The sequence below is a fragment of the Podarcis liolepis genome (assembly GCF_965112155.1).
Source record: "Podarcis liolepis genome assembly, chromosome: 10".
In the NCBI taxonomy this organism is placed as follows: domain Eukaryota; kingdom Metazoa; phylum Chordata; class Lepidosauria; order Squamata; family Lacertidae; genus Podarcis; species Podarcis liolepis.
Window position 1 is genome coordinate 70,885,754 of NC_139562.1, and position 15,686 is coordinate 70,901,439.

The 15,686-nt window shown below is 42.5% G+C and overlaps 1 long non-coding RNA gene across 1 annotated transcript in view; it reads right to left on the reverse strand.

The window, feature by feature from the left end:
* Nucleotides 1–15,410, reverse strand: part of LOC310688062 — a 33,303-nt gene extending 17,893 nt beyond the window's left edge. The window contains exon 1 of the long non-coding RNA XR_014516756.1: nucleotides 15,311–15,410. This is a non-coding gene — a long non-coding RNA (uncharacterized lncRNA). The remainder of the gene's footprint in view (nucleotides 1–15,310) is intronic.
* Between the last annotated feature and the right edge of the window lie 276 nt (nucleotides 15,411–15,686).

Genomic DNA, 15,686 nt, shown 5'->3' on the forward strand with positions numbered 1-15,686 from the left:
CCAGCCTATTGAATTATTTAAAGGGAATTATTTATCATGGCCAAGCTTTCGCTCAGTACGGACTTTAAAAAATCACATTAAAGAAAATGGCTGTTTTACAAGCCCAAGTTGTGACCCCCTTAGTAGATTACAAATTACTAAGGAGGAAAAAAGAATTTATGCTTTTATCAACAACACATGTAACCGCTGGGGGGAGGAGATACCGATGTTGGATATTGAGTGACTAATACCTTTTATTATATTTCACAAGTACAGTATGTGTTTTCTGAATGAAGAATCAACTAAGCTATTAGAGTAAGCCTATCTACAATAATTATAATTCCAACCTTAGCTAGACTACTTTCATCATCTCAAGAACTTAGAAAGGTATGCATGGAAGATGTGAATCCTGGTGCAAGTCTAGCAGCCTAACACAGAGGCTCTTTTCAGACTTCTTTTGCACATCCAAGGGCTTTCCCCACATGAGTGGCCAGCTTTCTTTATGCCTCTTGACCACTACCATGAAAAGCCTGCTCCACATTTGTAAGAACTCCATCTCTTAGCATGGTCGCACCTCCACTTTGGAACTCCCTCTCTATTGAGATAAAGTGGACTCCTTCACTGTACTCTTTCCAGTGCCTGCTAAAAACATTCTTGTTTAGAGAAGCCTACCCACAGACTTGGAAAGCTGAGGTCATAATAGAACCGTAGACTTGGAAGGGACCACGAGGGTCATCTACTCCAACTCCCTGCAATACAGGAATCTCTTGCCTAATGTGGAGCTCAAACCCACAACCATGAGATACTCTACCAACTGAGCTATCCCAATTTAAACCTCCAGTGTCTCAAAAATCAGAGCAGTGGATCACACATAGAGGCTTCACATAGTATAAAATAAAATCTAGCCATTGAGAACACCTTGTCAAACTCCAGATGAAGATTGTCCAGCAGGCAACCACACCCACTCCATTTCCTACTAAGATCGTGAGCCAGATTGGAAAAACTCAAGAATGTCTCTTCTAGCAACATATCACTGCAGTCCATCTAACTTTATTTTCCTTTAAAATAGGCATAATTTATACAACTGTTCACAATTACAGAACGGTTGTAAATTCCCCCCTTGCTATTATCAATGTGTTACAATAACTGTGGTCTAAGCAATTAGAAAGTATGCATCCGTGTAATTCTAGCACTGTCTGGGAGGGATTTCCCCCCCCACACACAAGTTAAGGCTTATGTTTTGTAGAATTTGCTGCAGAAATGATTGCTCCAACTCAAGAGCAACAGGGACCAGTGGCGTAGCGTGGGTTGTCAGCACCCGGGGCAAGGCAAGTAATTTGCGTCCCCTAACCCGTGGATTTGCGCCCCCTAACCCTAACCCCCAGATGTTGCGCCCGGTGCGGCCGGCCCCCCCTGCACCCCCCACGCTACGCCACTGACAGGGACACAATTGGGGTGAGGGTACAGCTGGCACACTCGTTCTCATTCTACCTCATTTACAATACCTGAACAGGGCAAAAGTAGTAGATGCACACTTCAACAAACCTGTAATACAAATTCCCCTTCCCCAAAATTTAAACTGAAAATAAGCATGTGTTGAGGGGATGCGAGTGGCGGTTCGAATCTCCACGACGAGGTGAGCTCCCATTGCTTGGTCCCTAGCAGTTCAAAAGCACATCAAAGCGCAAGTAGATAAATAGGTACTGTTCCGGCAGAAGGCAAACGGTGTTTCCGTGCACTGCTCTGGTTCGCCAAAAGTGGCTTAGTCCTGCTGGCCACATGACCCGGAAGCTGTACGCCGGCTCCCTCGGCCAGTAAAGCAAGATGAGCGCCGCAACCCCAGAGTCATCTGCGACTGGACTTAACTGTCAGGGGTTCCTTTTGTCAGGAAAAAGCAGCAATGCAAAAGCCAGCTGCAGGTGGCTGGAATGCAAAACAGGATGTTGATGTTTGGGACTGTACTAGTGGAAAAAAGGGGCAGTCTATTCACAGCACTGAGCACCGGATGTTAGCTCAGAGAGTCATCTGACCTGTACTGGAATTACAGGGGTGGAGCCACTTACTCTACTGTTGGAGTCTGAAGAGTGCAGACACGTTTCTCTGTACTGCTGGAATGAGAGGAATAAAGACATGTAAATAGATTTCTGTCTGACTCTTTCCCCTCCCTGAGGGAACCAGGGAGGAGGGAGGAGGGGTGTGTCCCTCTCACGCTGAGTGGGATCGCCGATTGTGACCTTGCCTGTAACCTGCTGGGAGACGCAGACGGGGAGCTCAACAAGGATCTCAAGCCGAATGCCTGAACTCCCTCAGACATTTCTGATCTTGACCAATGAATACTCTTTAATATTATGCATTGGTTTATTTGCAAAAAAAATATGCTGTCTTTTAAGCCAGCTTTGCAAAGCGGTTTATACGGGAGCCAATGGCCAAATCCAACACATTGTCAATATGCTACAGCAGCCTGAAAAAAGTTCCTACAAGTGCAGCAAGGCCATGTTTTCTGCCGCATATACATAAGCAAACCACAGGTGGGGAACTATGGCTCCATTGATCATTTCCTTTATGGTAAGATTACCAGATTTTTCTCAGTGAATCCGGAGACACTTTTCAACTTCCTACTAAATAGATGGATTTTGTCAGGGGACTGATTTGTAAATCCGGGGACTGTCCCCGGGAAACGGGGACGTCTGATAACCTTCTGAGCTTCAGCCATAGAGCTGCTCCAACTGGGTGAGTTACCATGTACATCTCAGTCATTATTCCCAAATGACAGTATTTTGAGCCCATATTATGGATGGATGGATGGATGTGTGTGAGAGAAAAAGAGGCAGAAGCAGACGGAGATTGTGGCAACCTAAAACCAACAGGTCTGAAATTAGAGACTTGGTGGATCAGAGCACAGGCCCTATACCTTCAAATAAAGTCATGCACCCAGGTGGCTTATTCCCCACCCTGAGACAAGTTGCTAGAGCAAGGGAGACACAGTGAGAAAGACTAGGATCAAGCACTACACCAATACAGGAAAGCTGTGTCCCATCATACCTGACCATCGTCCATGGCTGATAGGAGTTGGAGTCCCACAATGACATGCCTGGAGGGCCACAGATTCCCCACCTCTTCACTAGAGCAAGGAAGACACAGCAGGAGGGTCTAGGGTCAGTCTTTTTATTTGGAAGCAATTTATTCATATGAATGAGTGTGGATAGTGTCATTGTAAGGTTTACACATCAGGTGGACTTGGCTTTTGCAGCCAGGCAGAGTTAGAGGAGTTTCCTGTGTCTACTGAGAGATGGTAAAAGTTATTGTCTATCTTCCTAGTTGGTCCTACAGCCACCCACATGGGAGTTGACATGCACAGGATCATATTATAAGTTTTTCAAAAGCAGAAGATTTAGATGGAAATTTGAAAGTTATTCCCATTCAAAACCAACTGCAGGCAAATCACACAAGCCACAAAATGTGGATGTCACACACTAGCTGTTTCTCTTAGGACATTTTACCTAGACCATCCAATGCGTGTTCCATATTTATAGACTTCTTAAATAATGCCACATGTCACATTACGTTCCTGTAAGCACATTCAGGAACAACTATTCTGGCTAGTGAACACACGTTCTGGTATTTCTCTGTTATCTTTATCTCTTCCAAATATGCTGTTATACTGTTTTCTGACAAGGATTCATAACAGATTTGCTTCTCTCTCTCTCTCTCTCTCTCTCTCTCTCTCTCTCTCTCCTGCTGTATTAATTCTTTTCAAGGCACCCCTCATTATCAATCTTCACATGAAACTCATTGTATATTAAATCTACTAAGAAAAGGCAGTAAAAAGCAATTATACCTCTGCAATCACCACATTTTATTAACTGTCAATTACAGAGCAAACAGGTGGCCTATAAACCATTGTTAGTAAATTCTCCTTTCAAAAACCACTTACTCAACAATTTCCTACAGTAAATGCTACTTGAAGACATTTATTGAAGTGCAGAAAAAAATAAAAACAGGAAAACTGAAATTCTAATGGGTAAAGCAGTGCAATCCAATAGATTATCAGTCCCCAGGCTACAGTAAACTACTTTCTTCTTCTTTTGCTATCATTTACTGGTCTGTAAAGTGAAGATATGAAGATGTCTTAGACTACTAGAACAGCCTTTTTTGATCTGATGCCTTCCAGAGGTTTTGGAATACAGCTTCCATCAGCCTCAATGAGAATAGCCATGTGATGGTGAGGGGGGCTGATGGGAGATGTAAACCAAACATCTGGGGGGGGGGCGCTAGGCTGGACAAGGCTGCCTTGGACTGAGTCAGATCATTGGTCTATGTCAGGCATAGGCAAACTCTGGCCCTCCAGATGTTTGAGACTACGACTCCCATCATCCCTAGCTAACAGAACCAGTGGTCAGGCATGATGGGCATTGTAGTCCCAAACATCTATGCCTGGTCTATGTAGTCAGGGAGGCTTTATCTACTCTGAGTGACAGCAGCTCTTAAAGGCTTGGGGCAGCAGGGTGTGTCATTTTAGGCGGGATACTTAATCTTGGCAAATTTCTTCAAAATATTTTTTCTCAGAAATATATTTTTGGGTGTGAGGAATCCAAATTTGTTATTATTATTGTGACCGGAGAACATTTAACTTGATAAATCTACGTTTGATGAAGCATATAAATTGCTTTTGAAAAACCAAAGAATTTTACTGAAAATGTCAGTTAATGCTAAATCAAATAATAAATAAAATAAATAAATAAATAAATAAAATATTAACATATAATTTAACTGCAAGCACTTGGCAATCATTATTAATGATTTCTATGCAATTTTACACACACCTTACTTACCAAGCAAAATTATATTAATTTAACCACAATATCTTTTGAATTCCCATGTCATGTTACCATTTTTTAGCATGCTCATACTATGGATAATATGGATAGATATAAAATATAGATTATGAAATAATATGCAGTTGAAAATGTTGACAATAGGACCCATGGGCGGGGAACTCTCTGGATTCAGAGAAATCTCTTTATATGGATATGTATTTGGTATTGTTATAATTTTATATTTTTTAAATCAAATAAAAACGATTTCAAAAAAAGAAAAATGAAAAAATGAGCATGCTCTACTGAGGCAGAGATCCTTTTCCTCACCTGGTTACCTAAGATCCATTTGAACTGGATAACAGACATTGTATCTGGACACTTTTACCTGCAAAGCAGAGGCCCTCCTCCTGTGTTCTGGTAGTCTTTTAAAAAGCTAGTGCTAAACATTTTCCCCATTTGGATATTGCAGTCTCTATGCAAGATTATAACATATAAAAAGGAGCAAGACAGTACATGTCTTGCATAGAGACTGTAATATCTAAGTGGAGAAAATGTTTAGGAACTCAGGGACTGGCCTATTTGTGGGACTTTCTCTTTTCAAATGATAGAGGTGGGGGGAGTTTTGTCTCCTAGGCAGGCCCCACTACAGGTACCATAGAATGGCAAAATCTTCTTGTGTTTCCACCAGGACCTTCTCTATACAGTGGTATCTCTGGTTGCGAACAGGATCTGTTCCGGAGGCCCATTTGCAACATGAGCAGAACGCAACCTGCAGTGGCACGTCTGCACACGGTCAGGTTCCAATTCGCCACTTCTGTGCATGCGCGTGACATCATTTTGCACGTCTGTGCAAGTGCGAGCAGCGAAGAGCGGCGAAACCCGGAAGTAACCCTTTCCGGTACTTTCAGGTTGCCGTGGGACGCAACCTGAAAAATGTATCATGAAGCAAACGTAACATGAGGTATGACTGCACTGACATTTATTTTCTGCCTCACCTTTCCTCCAAATGCAGCTCAAGGTGGCTAAGGCTGGAGTATAAAAGGAGGGTAGTGATGAAAATGGAAGTCCATAGACCGTGGGCAGGCAAACTAAGGCCCGGGGGCCGAATGCGGCCCAATTGCCTTCTAAATGCAGCCCGCGGACAGTCCGGGAATCAGCGTGTTTTTACAAGGGAAGTAATAGTGCCACTGTATTCTGCTCTGGTCAGACCTCACCTGGAGTACTGTGTCCAGTTCTGGGCACCACAATTCAAGAAGGACACTGACAAACTGGAACGTGTCCAGAGGAGGGCAACCAAAATGGTCAAAGGCCTGGAAACGATGCCTTATGAGGAACGGCTAAGGGAGCTGGGCATGTTTAGCCTGGAGAAGAGGAGGTTAAGGGGTGATATGATAGCCATGTTCAAATATATAAAAGGATGTCACATAGAGGAGGGAGAAAGGTTGTTTTCTGCTGCTCCAGAGAAGCGGACACGGAGCAATGGATCCAAACTACAAGAAAGAAGATTCCACCTAAACATTAGGAAGAACTTCCTGACAGTAAGAGCTGTTTGACAGTGGAATTTGCTGCCAAGGAGTGTGATGGAGTCTCCTACTTTGGAGGTCTTTAAGCAGAGGCTTGACAACCATATGTCAGGAGTGCTCTGATGGTGTTTCCTGCTTGGCAGGGGGTTGGACTCGATGGCCCTTGTGGTCTCTTCCAACTCTATGATTCTATGATTCTATTCTATGATTCTATGATTCTACATGAGTAGAATGTGCCCTTTTATTTAAAATGCATCTCTGAGTTATTTGTGGGGCATAGGAATTCATTCATTTTTTTTTTTCGAAAATATAGTCTGGCCCCCCACAAGGTCTGAGGGACCAGCCCCCTGCTGAAAAAGTTTGCTGACCCCTGATAGGCCTTGCAGCTTTTCAGAGTGTTTCCACTTAAATGGGGGGACGGGGGACGGACAGGACTGTCTGTGGATAACCCTGGTGACTAGCACCTGATACGTTACCAACACATCTCTTCCCCAAATTCCCAGAGAAACTTTGCAACAGTTTTAAAAACGTTAATTGCTTATAATAATATATAAATGTATAGCAAATGTATACACATAAAAAAGGTGGGCAGCTCCCCTGAAGAACGAAGGGAAGGGCAAGACTGATAGTTTGCCCACCATAAAATTCACTGTTACATTCATGGAAAGTTAAAGATCAAGAACAACAACAAAGCCAAGTCTTTGCATCTAGTCTCATTAGGTGGATAGCAGAGTTGTTTAATAATTTTTATTTTATTCTATTAGAAATATTCAACCAATGAGAACATATATAGATGTTTATGGAAATGAACAAGTCTTGGGGAGGCCAGTGGCGTAGCGTGGGTTGTCAGCACCCGGGGCAAGGCAAGTAATTTGCGCCCCCTAACCCGTGGATTTTAGCAGGGGGCAGTGGCGTAGCGTGGGGGTGCAGGGGGAGGGCGGCCGCACCGGGCGCAACATCTGGGGGTTAGGGGGCGCAAATCCACGGGTTAGGGGGTGCAAATCCATGGGTTAGGGGGCACAAATTACTTGCCTTGCCCCAGGTGCTGACAACCCACGCTACGCCACTGGCAGGGGGCAGAGAGCTGCGAGTGCGAGCGCACCCCCCCTCCAGATGTTGCGCCCGGTGCTGCCGGCCCCCCATGCACCCCCCACGCTACGCCACTGGGGGAGGCAGATAGCGTCTCCTATCTTGGAGATATCGGAGGCTGGTTTCTTTCCAGCCAAATCTTTAAAACATTCTCTCTCTCTTCAACTCTGAATATAAATCTGCTGACACCAGTTGTATTTAGGGAGAAAGCAAAGGCTTTATTAAAAGCATTCTGATTTTCTATTGATTCCAGAAGATTCTTACTCTGCCTTTTTCTACTGCATCGCCATCCACATGTCCATTTCCTTTGTTTCAGGTTAAGTTATTATTTGCCTGAGTCAACAGATGAACAGATACCTATTTCTTCCTCTTCCTTTCATCAGCTTTGCATAATTCAAACGTCTCTACTAAAAACACTTGTCAAAAGATGCACCATTTCCAACCTTCTAGCAACAGAATACTTTATCCAAATCAAAACCTTATCTATTCAGAGGAAATTGAGCAATTTCTTTAGCTGGGATTCTCAGCATTTCTGGGAACTGTTTGATGAGATTTCTATGGAAATTGTAAGGGCCAAAACAATATTAATAACAGTTCTGTGAAAGAACTGTTGAAATTTTGGACTTTTGTTGTGATGACACATATGTCCTGACCACTGGAGATTGATACAGAAGTCTGCAACTAATAACTTGCATTTATGAAACTGACATCATAATTATAACTAGGTATGTTGGTCATTTCTTTTATCAAATGGCAAGGAGATTTTTTTAATGCCTTCTCTTCTCCCCCATTTCCAATCCAATAAGGGTGTGTGGTAAAATTCTCTATACCCATAGCTGTCAACATTTCCCGTTTTTTAAGGGAAATTCCCTTATTCCAAATAGGATTCCTCGCAAGAAAAGGGAAAAGTTGACAGCTATGTCTAGTATCAAGGTGATACTAAGTGCTAAGCTTAGTTGAAGCAGTGGGCAGGAATACATTTGTCTCTTAACATTAACATCACACTGCACCACACATCCCTGTGTAGAATTTCGGTTTTTAAACCTAAATTTAAAAAACCAACAATGCTGTACTTCTGTGCAACGTTGTCAGTTAAAAATGAGGAGCAGCCTACATCTGTAAAGAGTAAGCGGGTTGAATCGGTCACAGTCTGAGCATGTCTAATATACAGCTTGCCAGTAATTGCATAGGAAATTCCACTGGCTGGTTGTTTGCAAAAGAGACCCTTCATTGACAGTTAACAGATACCATTCTGAAGCAGGCTTGCTAAAATTCAATATTTACAGTATATGTTTTCAATAAACATTTGGAATGCAATTAGCCTTACAATAGGTTTTGCTGGTAGAATAGCTCCACAAATGCAATCTTGTACATTTATCTTTGACACTGAAACCCCAGGGCTCTCTTAATATTAATAAATTGCTAATGTTTACTTATTTGTCTCTTAATGTTATTAAATTGAGCTTATTTTCTAAACATGCAGGAGTTAATAGATATTTATTATATTATGGCAAGCAGGGCACACTCACACAATTACTAGAGAAAAAAAGGCTGTTTCATCTGCAGCCCTCGGTCATGCAGAGTTTCTTCCTAAAGGAGTATTAAAACAAGGTAATTCTCTTGAATTGGATCGCTTTAAAGGAGCAAAGAAACTTATTCCCCAAATGCAAAGAACTTCACAAAATGTCATTAAGTTTGCGTACAAAGTATGCCTTTTAAAATAAGAATATAAAGAAGAGAGGTAGGAATAGTTTAAAATGTAGACAATTTTGATTCAAAATTCACGTTCCCTTGAATAATTATGACCTGGTTTTGATGGCTACTACTTGGCTATATTTCTGCATCCTTAGACTTGGTGTCTGCCATTAAAACCAAAACGCAGAATTCAGCTGAGTTCCCCAACTATAAAGAAGGTACTAGGGAGATAAATTATGTCAAGGAGAGCCAATCTCCTTGTTCCTTCCTCTGCCTTTTGAAAGAGGAAAGCTGTCAGCCATTCATGTCAGCAAGTTGCTGGAGATTCCATGCTTAGCGGAGTCTCTCGCCCAGTCAGCCTCAGGGTAGCTGAAGTTCTCCATTGGTACATTTTCTGCAGGCCGTCTTAAGCATATCTGGCGCTGTGGTGCAAAGATCCTTCCAGCACACACACACACACACACACACACCCGTTTCCCAGAGTTGTTGACCTTTTCCCAAGCCTCTGCAGGGATTGCTTTCCTCCCATAGGGGCTTGGGAAGGAAGCTGCACACCCGCCAGCCATATGGTTAATGGGGTGCAGCTAGCTGGCGTGCAGGGAAAGGGGAGGCTGCCGTGCAGCTCCCCCACTTGCTGGGGGGCCCCTGAGAGGCTGGCATCCTGGCACAACGTGCCAATAAGCCCAATAGGAAAGGCAGCTCTGATTTTCTGGCTTCCTTGAAACTTGTGAAGCAACATATCTTGCTAACAAAAGCAGTTACAGCTCTGTTTCATGTGACTAGAGGGGAAGGGCCACAGCTCATTGATAGATAGTCTACTGCTATCTCCCTGTAGGGCTGGGAGAGCTCCCTGCCTGAAACCCTGGATAGCCATTGCCAGTTAGTGAAGACAAGACTTTTCTAGGTGGACCAGGGGTCTGACTTGGTCTAAGGCAGCTTCTAATGTCCTGGGCTGGTAGCCGCTGAATTAAATGCAAAAATTCATAAAGAACTTCATTCACAAGTCATTTAATTGAGACAAAGGATGGTTCTAATCATTAAGCTGTTGGACACCTGAAGAAATGGAAACCATTTAAAGCTAAAGCATAGGTGTGGAAAATGAATTGTGAGGATTTCTTCCCCTCTTCATCAAACTACTTACAAAATATATACAGTGGTACCTCGGGTTAAGAACTTAATTCATTCTGGAGGTCCGCTCTTAACCTGAAGCACCACTTTAGCTAATGCTGCTGCGCCGCCGGAGCACGATTTCTGTTCTCATCCTGAAGCAAAGTTCTTAACCCGAGGTACTATTTCTGGGTTAGCGGAGTCTGTAACCTGAAGCGTATGTAACCCGGGGTACCACAGTACTCCCAAGTAATTTAACTGAGGGAAAAGGTGGTTCTAATAACTAAGTATAAAAGATATTGGTCAGCTGAAAAAACTGAAGCCGTTTAAAACTAAAGCATAGATATTTCAGTGTGGAAAATGAATTGTGAGGATTTTCTCTCTCCTCATCAGCTCACTTACAAATCCTCATCAAATCACATATTTATGCACACAAGAAAGTCAGTCCAAATGTCAGTCATTTTCCATATGTGAACTCAACCAGAAAGGTCAGACTGATATACAAGTATCTCTTTACCCTCAGTATCTGACTATTTTCAATGAAACATTGGCACCCTGTTAAGGTATTTGGCCTCTCCTGTTTACATCTGGCAAATGATAAGAATACCTCTCTTCTTCAGGGGAAAACCCAGAAAATTAAACAAACTGATTAGAGACAGTGTGGCCAAAGCAAGCAGAGAAACAATGTATCTGTTGCTCTAAATAATAATAAAGACTCACTTTTTAAATACCGGGTCATGGAACTTAATAGACAGCAAAATGACCTCCAGAGAATGGGAGAGGTTTGCTGCAAGCAAGGTAACAAAAGTCAAGAAAACAAATAATAATCTGATTTGGAGAAAATAAAAGACAGGTTTTGGCAAGCAGGGTTGTGAACATTGGACTAACACTTGCATTTTTTACAGCTAATTCAAACTGAGGGTGCGTACAAGTTTGATTTCTTTCAGCTAACCATGGTTATTACTAACCAGTTTGTTAGTCTAAAACAGCATGAGACCACAATCCCAAGGTGATCTGCGAATTCACTCTTTGTATCTTCACTGATTCTGATTTCACAGCAGTGGTCATCGGCATAAGACTATGCAAATGTTTTACATGTTCAGTTTCTGGGTAAAATGTGGGATAAATTCTCATCCAGTTTTGAGAAGCTTTCCTGTTCAACTGCCTGGAGGTGACCCTATCACAAGAGAGTACCGTATTTTTCGCTCTATAGGACGCACTTTTTCCCCTTCAAAAATGAAGGGGAAATGTGTGTGCGTCCTATGGTGCAAATGCAGGCTTTCACTGAAGCCTGGAGAGTGAGAGGGGTCGGTGCGCACCGACCCCTCTCGCTCTCCAGGCTTCGTGCACCTCTCCGCAAGCAGCGGGAGCGCTCCCGCTGCTTGGGAAGAGTTGCCTGCATGTTGAAGCCTGCGCGCGCTGAGATCAGTGCGCCCAGGCTTCGCGGACCTCTCCGCAGGCAGCGGGAGCCAGCGCTGGGCTCCCACGGCTTGCAGAGAGCTGCCTGTTTGGGGGCTGGGGTCGGGGGAAGCTCGAGCTTCCCCCGCCCCAGCCCCGCGCCTGGGGGGGAAATAATTTCCCCCCCCCTTTATTTCCCCCCCAAAAAACTGGGTGTGCCCTATGGTCCGGTGCGCCCTATGGTGCGAAAAATACGGTAGCTATTACATGTCTGTTCTTAATCAATTTTCACATTTTCACTAGTCATAGAGCAATTCCCCCCCCCCCAACATCTTATACACAGGGCAATGCAGAGTTACAGTCACTTCCTACAGAACCATTAAACTAAACACATTGAATAACTAAAGCTGAGGAGGGAAACAAAATCATTTTTTAGTTCTTAAACTTCTGAGACCTATTGCCAAAATAATTTCATATATCAGGATGGTTTTGAGTGCAGGAGATTAGTTGCAAAGTCTTGGCCCTGGCAGATGTTTTTGACTGTTCATTAGAACTGTCTATTTTACACTTCTATTTTGTTTTGGTTTTTTTTCTTTTGCGGAGATAAATTTAACAAAATCAAAATGTATATTTAATTTCTATATTACAAGTAGTTTCCCCTTGCATATATTAATAGAATGTTAAACAAAGGCTGTATATCAGCAAACAATTCCTTCCAACAATTTTTAAATGGGAAAAGGTGTGAAATCCAATGAGAATTTATAGAAATGCATTCTTTAGAAAGCTGACACACTTTTCCTAGCATATTAGATTTACAACACATGCCAAATCACGGTTTATTATTTACACTCTAGGATTTCTGATGCACATTCTAGAATATCTATGCGTGATGTTTAGAATCATAAATGTATTTTATTTGGTGTAGCTGTTGCTTCAAATAGTTTCTTGTTGATATCATAATGACAAAAAACTTCAGAATTACTTTAAATTCTAACAGCAGATTGCCTGGTGTATTTGGGCTATCTGGTACCACGTTAATTAGAGTTGGGGGTTGTTGCTAACAGAGAATTCTATAGAAAACTCATGCAGGCAAAAGGAAAGGAATGTAGCATACATAAGTAATGCTGATTTGGAAAGGTCAAAATTGCAGACAGAAGTATGTGTTCATTTCATTTCAATCATGTTTTTCACATGCTCCTTGACAGCCCTTTATCTATATCTTTGTATTATTAAAATATTTATTCATATTGTAGATCTACCATTTTATTCTATACATATTGGTGTGTATGGGGTTGTTTGGGGTGGCTTGGTACCTCTGGTGGCGGACACACGTGCTTCTTCGAGAGTAGTTTGTTGGGATTAATTGGGATTAAGGGATTTTCTCAGGACAGTGGAGGGTGTGGGTGCTCTGCCCTGTTAGTCTCGTGGTGGTGGTGACACCCTTCTTCTGCTAGGAAATGTTCTGTGGCGAAGGGGAGAAAAAATTGGGGGGGGGGCAAGGAGGGTCAGTTGGGGGAAGTGAGGGATGTTGGAGGGTATGGGATTCTGGCAGCTTCTCCCTCCCTCTCACTTTCGAGACGTACCTGGTTCAAGCAAAATCTATCCAACTGAAATTCGGCTTGGTGTGGTCTGCGCTCTGTTACTGTTACCTTCACTTACAAAGTCAAAATCTCCTGTTTAAGAGGGCACAGTGTCTACTTGTTCCCTGCAGAGGAAGCCAGTAAAATGGTCTAATTCTGTGCCAGAAGACATTCAGTTCCACATCCCTGTAAACAGTGTTCAGTGTGATCTGGCAGCAGAGAATGACGGTGGGGAAGAAACCACATATGCTACCTTGAGCTTATATCATCTATCTATCATCTATCTATCTATCTATCTATCTATCTATCTATCTATCTATCTATCTATCTATCATCTATCTATCTATCTATCTATCTATCTATCTATCATCTATCATCTATCCATATCCTGCTATTTCCCCCTTCCTCCTGACGTGAAAGCTGACTTAATCATCCTCCAATGTATACTGAATAGACCTGTGGTGCTTCTTTTTCTGAACTATTTCCAAACTTTTCGCTGTAAGAACATTTCACACTGTTGCCATTCACGTCCGAAGCATCAAAACATGGAATTACTTATCAAAGCTTTTTTGGGAGAAATCTTCACTCTTCCAAAGCTAATTCAACCCTTCCTTCCTTCCTCTGCTTCAGTTGCTGCAATTTATTTTTCCCATTCAGCTAAAACAATTCCTCTCTTAGTACCCGTGCGGCTAATAGCTATTAGTAGTTGGTAACTAGGTTGCTATTGACAAGTCACGATTTCTTTAGACTGCCTCCGCCCCGCCCTAGAATGGGCATCCGCTTTTATCAGTGTTTACTTCTCTTCACCTGGTGCTGATGCCTAGGATTTCTGTAAGAAACTAAAAAATAAAAGAGCAGACTGGTTTTCCCACACATGTCCCACGTGAACACACGTGCTGGGAGATCTAGACCATGCCCACCAGCCCCACCTCTGCCTTCACACCTGCACAGGCTCTGTACATCTGACGGGTACACTTGCAAAACAGGGGTGCAGTCTCATGGACAGTTTGTATGCATGTGGGCACTTTTCAAAAGCAGTGAGAAACGAGCACAGGCAGGGCTAGCATGTAAAAAACAAAAACAACTTGTTCTCTCTATGCACAAGTAATATATGGCATGTGGATAATGGCAGGAGACCTCAAAATGTATTCGGTACTGCATGCATCTCTTTCCAACAATAAATCATACACAGCAGATTTCTCAAGGGTATATTATGAATATCCCCACAATTACGAGATGGAAACATTAGATGAACACAGATCGGTTTGATTAAATTGCTAGAAGTATATTTCCTTCAGAATTCCAGTGACACTTTAAAGAGAAGTAGTCATTAGCAGAAAGAAATTACTTTATTTTAATTAAAGTAAAGCTTCGTAAACAATCCAAGCAATTGGAAAATGCATGAGCTCCAATGACAATAAATTTATAGGCTCAATTGCCAAGATTTTGCTTTTGCTCTGTCTCCCTTATTGAACATCCATCCTTAAGGAAGGTCTTTTTATGTTCAGCTTTGACAAAATTAAAAATGTTCATATCCATTTAAATAAATGAGGCTTCCTCATCACGAAGTTAAAAACCGCTGTATTTAATGGGAAATCGGTACATTAAGTTTGCAATTGTATTCCTTATCTGGGACCAATCTCCACTGAAGTCAATGGGACCTGCTTCTGAGTAAATAGGTACAAAATTGCACTGTTGATGTAGGTGGAGCGAGACACATATTGAGCCTGACCAGAGGTATGGTGATCAACCAAAAGAAACCAAATCATCACCCAAGAGCAAATTGACACATAAAAAGAATAAATCAGTAATGAAAAGAAAAACATTCGGGAATATTAGTAGGTATTATGATGACCCAACTCCAGAAGGCAATTTATATTATATCTGGCGTGGCAGCCCTGTCAAAGAAAAAATACCAAACTGAAGCTAGTGACTCTGGAGGTATTCAGATGCCTTCTAAAGTGAAGCAGATCTTCCCCAAAGTGGTCTGAAGTTCAATGGGCTTGTCCCAGCTTCTAGATTCATTTATAGCTTTTAAATCTTTGGGGCATCTGTGAAAACCACAAACCACTTAGAAGCCTATTCCGCCAATAAGCACTCTATATGAATAAATAAAGCATACCTTTCAGAGCTCGCACTATCAACTTTCAGAGGTTTTATTCCCAACCCAATTCCATGCTGTCTTCATGGCTGACCACTCTGTCTCAACTGACTTGTTGGGAGATAATAACGGATCCTCTGAAAACGGAATCCCACCTGCCAGCAAGCATCCAGGGACCTATGGGCTGGACCTCCCCACACACGTTTTTGGAAGTGCATCCCCACTGCCAAAGTCGACAAAAGCAGTAGATCTGTTTAGCTGCATACAGCACCCCACCATTCCTGCCAAGGATCCAGTTGCCGCCAGATGGGGAAGGAAGGGGGGAAGGGCTGTTATGCAGCCATTTTTAGACGTGCAGTTCCTAATCCCTAATCCTGTGGGTCAGTGCATCTGGCTG